This window comes from Stomoxys calcitrans, chromosome 5, assembly GCF_963082655.1.
Source record: "Stomoxys calcitrans chromosome 5, idStoCalc2.1, whole genome shotgun sequence".
NCBI lineage: Eukaryota > Metazoa > Arthropoda > Insecta > Diptera > Muscidae > Stomoxys > Stomoxys calcitrans.
Window position 1 is genome coordinate 79,276,554 of NC_081556.1, and position 11,473 is coordinate 79,288,026.

The window sequence follows — 11,473 nt, forward strand, 5'->3', positions numbered from 1 at the left end:
GTTTGTGGTTTTGTATGTTTGTGTGTTCCTTATAGACTCACAAACGGCTGAACCGATTTTCTTGACATTTTCACAGATGGTGCATAATGATCCCGTAGTGAAAATAGGGTACTATATTTTTTGATATCTGAAGGGGGGCGGACCCTCCGCCTTATCCTAATTTTCAGAAACGCCAGATCTCGGAGATGAGTGGTGCGATTTAAGTGAAATTTTGTGTGCTCACATATAGTACCCTAAAAATAAAAATTTGGTACCCAAATGGGATGGGGTACCTAGGGGGACCGCCCCACCCTAAAACCTACCAGACATATATTTAGACCAATCACGACAATATGGGACTCAAATGAAAGGTTTTTAGGATAAGAAGACGTATCTGATATCCATTTGTCGAACCAAGTGCTAGTGAGACCACCCCAACCCCCAAAACACCCCTAAATTGGACATATTTACCGACCATGGCAATATGGGACTTAAATGAAAGGTATTTGTGAGTAGAATACGAATCTGATATCCAAATGTGGGACCACGTTTCTGGGGGTCCACCCCATCTCCAAAACACAACCCCCAAACAGGACTTATTTACTGACCATGGGAATATGGGGTTTAAATAAAAGGTATTTGAGTGTAGAATTAGAATCTGATATCCAAATATGAGACCAAGTGTTTGGGGGGCCGCCTCTCCCCAAAAACCTCCCCCAAAGGGGACACATTTGCGACCATAGCCACATGGGGCTCAAATGAAAGGTCTTTGGGAGTAAAGCACAAATCAGATATCAATATTCGGGAAAAGTGTCTATGGGGCCACCTCACCCCCACAACACCACCTCACCCCCACAACACCACCCAACCCCCAAAACACCCCTAAATCGGACATATTTACCGATCTTGGCAATATGGAACTCAAATGAAAGGTCTTTGGGAGTAAAGCACGAATCTGATATCAATATTTGGGAAAAGTGTCTATGGGCCACCCCACCCCCACAACACCACCCAAATAGTAAGTATTTGCTGACTTTTGGAATATGAGGCTCAAATAATAGGGTTTTTAGAGTGGAACACGAATCCGATATATTTTTTCAAGGCCAACTCACTGAGTGGCCGCCCATCCCCTAAAACACCCCCCAAGCCGGTCACGTTTGCCGACTATGGAAATATGGGGCTCAAAATAAAGGTATTTGGAAGTTGAATACGAGTTTGATAACCAAATGTAGGACCATATATTTAGGGAATCACCCCTTCCCCAAAATACCCCGCAAAGGGTAAAAAATTTTCGACCATGCCAATATGTGGCATTTCAGATTAGAAAACGATAACCTATTTTGGGCCATATGTTTGGGGGACGCCTCATCGTGTAAACTCCTCTAAACCAATGGCAATATGGTGTTTAAATATGGTTTTTGAAAGAAGAGCACGATGCTGATATTTTTTTAGGCCCAAGTGCCTGGGGGACCACCTCACCCCCGAAAACACCCCTAAATCAGATATCATGAGAGAAGCGGGCTGAAATAAAGTATTTTAAGAATGGAGTATACCTTACATCCAAACTTGAGTTCCTAGACCAATAAAGATCATACGGGATTCAGATAAAGGCACTTATATTGTTAAACTGTTAGTCAAGCGATATACTATTTTCGTAGCATTGTATTTCACTAAAAGCTCTTTAATTGTGGAAAATAGATATTCCAAGGAAACTTTTGTTCCATATAAAGTAAAAGAAGGCGCAGCAGGCGCAGCGGAGCGGGACGGGTCAGCTAGTATTTTATACAAATTAATTTTTGTTTGTATGTTTGTGGGTTTGTAAATTTGTTTGTTCCGTATAGACTCCAAAACGACTGAACCGATTTCTTTAAAATTTTCACAGATTGTGGGGAATGATCCGGAAGGAGCAATAGGCTATATAAATTATTGATATCGGTAGGGGGGCAGACCCTCCCTAAAAGTACCACTCCAAAATAAAAGTGAACCGATCGGGCAATATGGGATTCGAATGAAAGGTATTCAGGAGTAGACTACGAATTTCATATTAATTGGATCCAAGTAAATTGGGCAGCCGCCACGACCCCAAAACCCCCTAAAATAGGTTTATTAGACGATAATGACAAAATGGGACTCGAATCAAAGGTATTCGGGAGTATATTACGAAAATGGTCAGGAAGGAGGAAAAGGCTTTTTAGTTTGTCGATAGTGGAAAGGGGCGGACCCTCCCCCATTACCCCAAAAACACAACTTAAAATCAAAAAAGGGCCGATAGGTACAATATGGGTATCAAATGAAATGTATGGGGGATCAAGAATGCGAGGGGTCGTCCCTTCCCAAAACCTACCCCAAACAAACATATCGCACGTAAATATCAATATGGTACTCAAATGAAATGTATTCGGGACTAGACCACGAATATAACATAAAAAATCAGGTCCATGTAATTGGACCTCAAATGAAAATATAACTCGATCATAGCTAAAGGAGCTTCAAATGAAATGTATTTGAAAGCAGATTACGAATATGACATTAAACTTTGTGTCAAAGAATCTAGGTGGTGCTTTACTTCTTAAAGTCGCAGTTTAATTGACCCACTAAAACATTGGGGGATCAAGTGATAGATATTTTTAAGTGGAGTGCGTTATTCAAATTTGTGCTCAAGTAGCAAAGTAACTCCACCCTAAAAGTACCACCCCCAACAAACGGCTGTATACACCAATTATGACAATATGGGGTTCAATTCAAAGTATAAGTTTGTGGACTGCGAATATGAAATCTTTATTCTGCTCATATATCTAGCGGATCACATCACCTCAAAACAGTTGATCAGTTATAATGACCTAATAGGACACTGCCTCCAAAGTTATGACGTTCAGTGTGATCGGAGCAGTTGCAAACCTTAACGTAATGGTGGCCGCCATTTGTAGCTCATCGACAAGGAGCTTTCTTTCCCTAGACAAATCCAAACAACGTGCTGTTGGGCGGTACTTTCATGATTAAAAGTTTTACACGGTTTATTTACTAGGAACTTTCACCACCGCACCTAATATAAAGACTGGAAAATTAGTTCTTTACCACTGAGAATCGTTTAATATGACAATTTGATTTGATATAAAAAGGCTAAATAGTCATACTATTCAAAAGGTAGCCATATAGTCAGTTATAGACAACTATCACATAATGATCAATGTTATAGGCGTTAAGCCGCTCTAAGCGAGTAGCAAAAAAGCTCTAGCAGATGAGAGAAATGTCAAATTCTCAGCCGTTTAATACCTTTTGGGTATTAAAGTCTAAACCTTTCTCTTATAGATGGCAGCGTTAACATTTAGAAAAGCGTCATCTGTTTGCAAATGGATCAACTGAATAGAGACGCCACCACGAACAGAGAGAGAGGGCAGAGTGGTAAAAATTGATCATGCAGCATTTATCTTTGTTATGGTAACCTATCGATCCTTAAAATAAAAAAAATTGTATATAGGAATTTCGTTGCGGTTGATTGCTGTATTATTTTTTAAATTTCCCCATAGATAAAAATGTATTTAGTAGAGTGCGAATATCCAAGTTTGTGCTTAACTGTTAGAGGGTAAGGCTCAACAAACGTACACAGAATCAGATCTATTGGAGAGTAGGTTACGTAACAGAGGTGGCTATTTTCTATGTTTTGAAAGCGAAAGCGCAGTGGAGAGGGTTTGATTGAAAATTTAGCTCAAAGAAAAGAAGCCTTCTTTTTATAGCCGAGCCCAAGTGGAGTGCCGATAAGCACACATTTTTTTCGCTGTGTCATTCGATTCGTTCGCCAAGTCATTGAAAACAGCTGATTTTATAAAGGGAAATAGCTGTTTTCAATGACTTGGCGAACGAATAGAGTGGCAACAAGAAAAAGCGTGAAAAGTTCGGCCGGGCCGAATCTTACATATCCATCGTAGAGGGCATGGATCTCATTTGTAATTTTTTTGCCCAATATTTCGTTATAAGCATACAAAGGATAATGGATAAAAATTGCAAAGCTATTGGAGCTATTTTAAGCTATCAACCGATTCGGACCATGCTTGGTTATGCTGTTGGAGTAAAAGTAGTTGTGCAAAATGTCAGCCAAAATTGAATATGAATTGAGCCCTATAGTGACTCAAGAATTAAAATCGGTAGATCGGTTCATATGGGAGTTATATCAAGTTAAGGACCCATTCAGTCGTTAAAATAATGTTTAGTCAAATCGCATAAGAATTGCGTCCTCTAGAGGCTCAGAGAGTCAAATTAGGAGATCGGTTTATATGGGAGCTATATCAAATTGTAAACCGGTTTGAAACATACTTAGCACAGATGTTGAAAGTCATAACAAAATATCTTATACAACATTTATGGCAGCTATATCAAATCATAGACCAATATGACCCATTTACAATCCCAACTGACCTACACTAATAGGAAGTATTTGAGCAAAATTTCATGCGCCTAGCTTTATGCCTTCGAAAGTTAGCGTGCTTTCGACGAATGGACGGACCCACATAGCTAAATCGACTTAGAATGTCAAGACGATCAAAAATGTATATATATATATATTGTTGGGTCTCAGATGAATATTTCGATGTTTTATAAACGGAATGACGAAATTAGTTTATGATGAAGGGTACAAAAAGAAAAAACTAATTTAGTGGTCTAGGCCGTAAGTTTTTGTACTGAATCCTTAAATAGATAATGATTATTGTCGCAACTATTGGGTTGCCTAAAAAGTAATTGCGCATTTTTTAAAAGAAAGTAAATGCATTTTAATAAAACTTAGAATGAACTTTAATCAAATATATAATTGCCATTTTGTTCGATAACCTTTTGCCATCTTCCTGGCAAATTTAGTATTCCACGCTCATAGAACTTCTGGCCTTTATCTGCAAAAAACTGAAGCAAGTGCGATTTTATAGCCTCATCATTGCCGAAAGTTTTACCTTTTAAGGAGTTCTGCAAAGATCGAAATAAATGGTAGTCTGATGGTGCAAGGTCAGGGCTATATGGTGGCTGCATCAAAAGTTCCCAGCCAAGCTCACTACGTTTTTGGCGAGTGACCAAAGATGTGTGCGGTCTAGCGTTGTCTTGGTGGAATGTGACACCTTTACGATTGACCAATTCTGGTCGCTTCTCCTTGATGGCTGTATTCAATTTGTCCAATTGTTGACAGTAAACATCCGAATTAATCGTTTGGTTCCTTGGAAGCAGCTCAAAATATACCACACCCTTCCAATCCCACCAAACAGACAGCATAACCTTCTTTTGGTGGATATCAGCCTTTGAAGTGGTTTGAGCTGGTTCATCATGTTTGGACCATGATCGTTTTCGACTAACGTTATTGCAAACAATCCATTTTTCATCTCCAGTTATGATTCGTTTTAAAAACTGATCGAATTCATTGCGTTTAAGGTGCATGAGGTGCACAAGCGTTGATTCGGTTTGTTTAATGAATTTCTTTCAATACATGTGGTACCCAAATATCAAGCTTTTTTACCAGTCCAAGACTTTTTATGTGATAATGAACGGTTGAGTTTGGTATATTTAACTTCCCTCCTATCTCACGCTCAGTTACATGACGATCCAATTCGATTAATGCTTAAAATTTGCTTAAAATTTGTCAACGCCGACTATATGAAAAATCAGCAATTACTTTTTGGGCAACCCAATATTATTGAAGAAATATCCAGTGCTCAAAATTTTTATACCCTCCACCATAAGATGGGGGGTATACTAATTTCGTCATTCTGTTTGTAACTACTCGAAATATTCGTCTGAGACCCCATAAAGTATATATATTCTTGATCGTCGCGACATTTTATGTCGATCTAGCCATGTCCGTCCGTCCGTCTGTCTGTCGAAAGCACGCTAACTTCCGAAGGAGTAAAGCTAGCCGCTTGAAATTTTGCACAAATACTTCTTATTAGTGTAGGTCGGTTGGTATTGTAAATGGGCCATATCGGTCCATGTTTTGATATAGGTGCCATATAAACCGATCTTGGGTCTTGACTTCTTGAGCCTCTAGAGAGCGCAATTCTTATCCGATTGGAATGAAACTTTGCACGACGTGTTTTGTTATGATATCCAACAACTGCGCCAAGTAAAGTTCAAATCGGTCTACAACCTGATATAGCTGCCATATAAACCGATCTTGGGTCTTGACTTCTTGAGCCTCTAGCGTGCGCAATTCTTATCCGATCAGAATGAAATTTTGCACGACGTGTTTTGTTGTTATATCCAACAACTGTGCCAAGTATGGTTCAAATCGGTCCAAAACCTGATATAGCTGCCATATAAACCGATCTTGGGTCTTGACTTCTTGAGCCTCTAGAGGGCACAATTCTTATCCGATTTGAATGAATTTTTGCACGACGTGTTTTGTTGTTATATCCAACAACTGTGCCAAGTATGGTTTAAATCGGTCCATAACCTGATATAGTTGCCATATAATCCGATCTTGGGTCTTGACTTCTTGAGCCTCTAGAGTGCGCAATTCTTATCCGATTAGAATGGAATTTCGCACGACGCGTTTTGTTATGATACCCAACAATTGTGCCAAGTATGGTTTAAATCGGTCCATAACCTGATATAGCTGCCATATAAACCGATCTTGGGTCTTGACTTCTTGCGCCTCTAGAGGGCACAATTCTTATCCGATTTGAATGAATTTTTGCACGAAGTATTTCGTTATGATATCCAACAACTGTGCCAAGTATGGTTGAAATCGGTCCATAACCTGATATAGCTGTCATATAAACAGATCTGGGGATTTGACTTCTTGAGCTTCTAGAGGGCGCAATTCCTATCCGATTTGGCTAAAATTTTGCACGACGTATTTTATTTTTACATTTTTACAACTGTGTCAAATAAGGTTCAAATCGGTTCATAACCTGATATAGCTACCATATAAACCGATCTGGGATCTTGACTTCTTGACCCCTAGAGGTCGCAATTATTATCCGATATGCCTGAAATTTTGTACGATGGATCCTCTCATGACCATCAACAAACGTGTTTATTATGGTCTGAATCGGTCTATAGCCCGATACAGATCCCATATAAATCGTTCTCTCTATTTTACTTCGTGAGCCCCAATGGGCGCAATTCTTATACGAATTGGCTGAAATTTTACACAGGTCTCCAACATATAATTTAATTGTGGTCCGAACCGGACCATATCTTGATATCGTCTTAATAGCAGAGCAACTCTTTTCTTATATCCTTTTTTGCCTAAGAAGAGATGCCGGGAAAAGAACTCGACAAATGCGATCCATGGTGGAGGGTATATAAGATTCGGCCCGGCCGAACTTACCACGCTTTTACTTGTTTCTGATGTTTTTGGCATGGGTAAGCCTTTGATGCTTACCCATGCACAACGATGACATTAGATAGGCCGACAAAAGTGGAAATTCGATTGAATTCAAATGTAGACAAAATAATGGCAATGTGATGGGAGTCAACAGTGAGCATTACCAACAACAAATTCAGCGCCATCTATTGGGAGATAGAAATTATTTGAATAGCCAACCAAACCCGAGCAAAGAAAAAGAGATCTATGATCTACTTTGAAAACAGGAGAGTGTTTTCAAAGTAGATCATATGCTTTTCACTACTGGTTTGACATGTTGTCTGTCCTCCAATAAATAAAATATGGAAACTAACCTTTGACTGTTTTCGGTATTATTTTTTTAACCCTCCTTCCCTGGGACAAGCTTCCACAATAGTCTGGAAGTTCTATAAAAATATGGCCGCAAAATATATACGTAACTTTGCGAATGCAAAGAAGAGTAATTGAAAAAAGTTATAATTCATATGGTGTGAAAGGAAGCGCAGCGAAGCGGGCTAGTCTTATATATAAAATTCAATTTGGGCTTGTTCGTTCCGTATAGACTCAAAAACTGCTGAACCGATTACCTTGAAATTTTCACAGATTGTGTAGGTTGGTTTGGAAGGAAACATAGGCTATATAATTTTTTGATATCGGGAGGGGGCGGACCCTCCCCCTTACCCCAAAAGTACAACCCAAAAATAGAAGTGGACCGATCGGGACAATATGGATTTCAAATGAAAGGTATTCAAGAGTAGAGTAGGAATTTCATAATAAAAATTGGGTCCCAGTACCTGGGGGCCGCCCTAACCCCAAAACCCCTTAAAATAGGTTTATTTGACGATCATGACAATATGGGACTCAAATGAAAGGTATTTAATGGCATTAAAATTTGAGTCTAAGTACCCATCGGGCCGCCCCAAACAGACGTTAATTTCAATATGGGTTCAAATGAAAGATATTCGGGAGTAGAATTGGCACACAATATAGCATACCAAATAAGATCGAAGTATAAGGGGTCACGCCACCCCTTATGACTATATGATACTTGGCTGTACCGATTTTCTAAAAATGTTCATAGATTGTGTACCTTTGCCTGGAAGGAAACATAGGCTATATAATTTTTAAATATCGGATGGAAGTGGACCCTCCCCTTTACCCCAAAAACGCCACCCATATCCGAAAGTGGTCCGATGGGCACAATAAAGGTATCAAATGAAAGGTAAAAAAGAATTTGGTATTAAGATTTGGGTTTAAGTACCCAGCGGGTTATTTGACCCATTATGACAATATGGAACTCAAATGATAGATATTTGAAAGAAGAGAACGAATTTGATATCCAAATAAATAAATAAAGAACGAATTTGATATATATTTTTAGTGCTAAGTGCCGGTGGCCGCCCCAGCCCCATAATACCCGCCATGGCAACATAGGGTTCAAATTGAAGAGATTTGGAAGTGCAGCACGAATTTGATATTCATATTTGAGTCGAAATGTCTGAGGTGCCATCCCTCCCCAAATGAGAACATTACCCTTAGGAAGAATACAGTGCATTTATCATAGATGTATTTATTGATCCATCCATCGAATTCCTGGCTGTTAAATTAAAATATGGAAATAAATTTTTATTTTTGACTTGTTCATATATTCCTCTTGGATCTACTACTGAAATCTATAAAGCACACTTAGCTGCTATCCAATCTGTGCTAAGTCTTTCTAAACCAATGGACTCATTAATTGTAACTGGAGATTTCAATTTACCATCTATTCATTGGAAGGAAAATACTGATACAAACTATTTATTACCCGTCACAAAAAATGGTCATGTTGTGGAATTTATTGAAACAATTTTGAATACTGGTTCATGCCAAATTAATAGAATTTTCAACGCTAATGATAAGATGTTGGATTTACTATTTACCACTGAACCTATGCAAACTTCGCTACAAAGAACAAACGCTATTACTAGTCCAGAGGATGTATTTCATCCTACTATTCACGTTGATGTCAACCTTTCTACCTCTTTCCTTCGCAAAACACGATTGTCTAATATTGATAGTATTTATGCTTTTTCGAAAACTGATTACCGAAAACTTATTACTCTTATATCCGAAGTTGATTGGCAAGAATCAAATGTCAGTATGCTTTGACATTTCATCATGAATAGACTTACTAACGAGCAACGCTTGCAAATCATTGAATTTTATTACCAAAATCAGTGTTCGGTTCGAAATGTGTTCATTCACCGTAACGTTGCGTCCAACAGCATCTTTGAAAAAATACGGTCCAATGATTCCACCAGCGTACAAACCACACCAAACAGTGCATTTTTCGGGATGCATGGGCAGTTCTTGAACGGCTTCTGGTTGCTCTTCACTCCAAATGCGGCAATTTTGCTTATTTGCGTAGCCATTCAACCAGAAATGAGCCTCATCGCTGAACAAAATTTGTCAAAATTTGAACACATTTCGAACCGAACACTGATTTTGGTAATAAAATTCAATGATTTGCAAGCGTTGCTCGTTAGTAAGTCTATTCATGATGAAATGTCAAAGCATACTGAGCATCTTTCTCTTTGACACCATGTCTGAAATCCCACGTGATCTGTCAAATACTAATGCATGAAAATCCTAACCTCAAAAAAATCACCCTTTATTTTATGATATTCTTAAGGGTTGTATCCAGAAATCCGTTCCTGTTTAATGTAATTTCATTGGTAATGGGCCACCTTGGAATAATAACAAACTGCGCAACTTGAAGAATAGAAAAAATAAACTATATAAAAAGTACAAGAAAACTGGTACTGCGATGGACTTTTCCAAATACTCTGTTGTTCGTTCTGAATATAACATCTGCAATAAGATCTCATACAACACTCATTTGTCGAATATAAAAAGTCAACTACAAGTAAACCCTAAGTCTTTTTATAAATTTGTAAACTCTAAACGTCGGTCGAATACTTTTCCAAAAGTTTTGAAATTTGGAGCCATCGAAGCGGATGATGACCTTTCCATCAGCAATATGTTTGCAGACTTCTTTGCCACTACTTATTCCCGGAAAACATATAATAAAACTAATGAGCCCTCCCAAAGCTTCTACGGAAATAGCACGATATCTGTTCCACTAACAACATCTGATACTGTACAGCATTATTTGAGGAATATGAAATGTTCCTACAATCCAGGTCCAGATGGTATCCCTAACAATATTCTTAAGCACTGCGCAAATTCCCTGTCCGGTGTTCTCTCAATATTGTTTAATGAATCTTTACGGAATCTGAAGTCACTAACTACAGAGGAATCGCAAAGCTTAGCGCTATTCCGAAACTTCTTGAAAAAATCATCACTGACTCACTGTCTCATCAAGTTTCTTCACTGTTATCACGATATCAGCATGGATTTCGTAAATCGTACTCAACTGTAACAAATGTTTTGGAATTTACTACAATTGTAAACGAAGGATTTAGAAATCGTTTGCGAACTGACGTTATATATACTGATTTTAGCAAGGCTTTTGATAAGGTAAATCATAGTCTTCTATTACACCAGCTAGACCTCCTGGGGTTTTCAGACTCGTTGCTAGCATGAATATCAAATTACCTGTCTAATCGCACTCAAACTGTAAAATTTAATGATTCTGTTTCTAAAACTATTGATGTTTTATCTGGAGTCCCACAAGGTAGTCATATTGGGCCTATTTTGTTTTCATTATTTATTAATGATCTACCATCCACTGCCACTTTCTCTCGAGTACTTATGTATGCAGACGATGTTAAACTTTTCAAAACCATTCAAAATGACACAGATCAACTGAAACTACAATCCGACCTTGACCGATTATACGATTGGTGTCAACTGAATCTAATGGAATTGAACATAAAAAAATGTAAACATATATCGTTTTACAGATTAAATCATCTAACAACAATTTACTCTATAAACGGTTCGCCCCTAGAAACTGTGGAATCAATCATGGATCTTGGCTTCTTGTTAGATCAAAGGTTAAACTATAGATCACATATATCTTTGACGATCAATAAAGCCTATGGTTCTTTAGGATTTGTTAAGCGTTGGAGCAAAGAGTTTGTTGATCCAATCGTCACAAGAAATCTATACACATCCCTTGTGCGACCGATACTGGAGTATGGTTCTATAATATGGTGCCCAAAT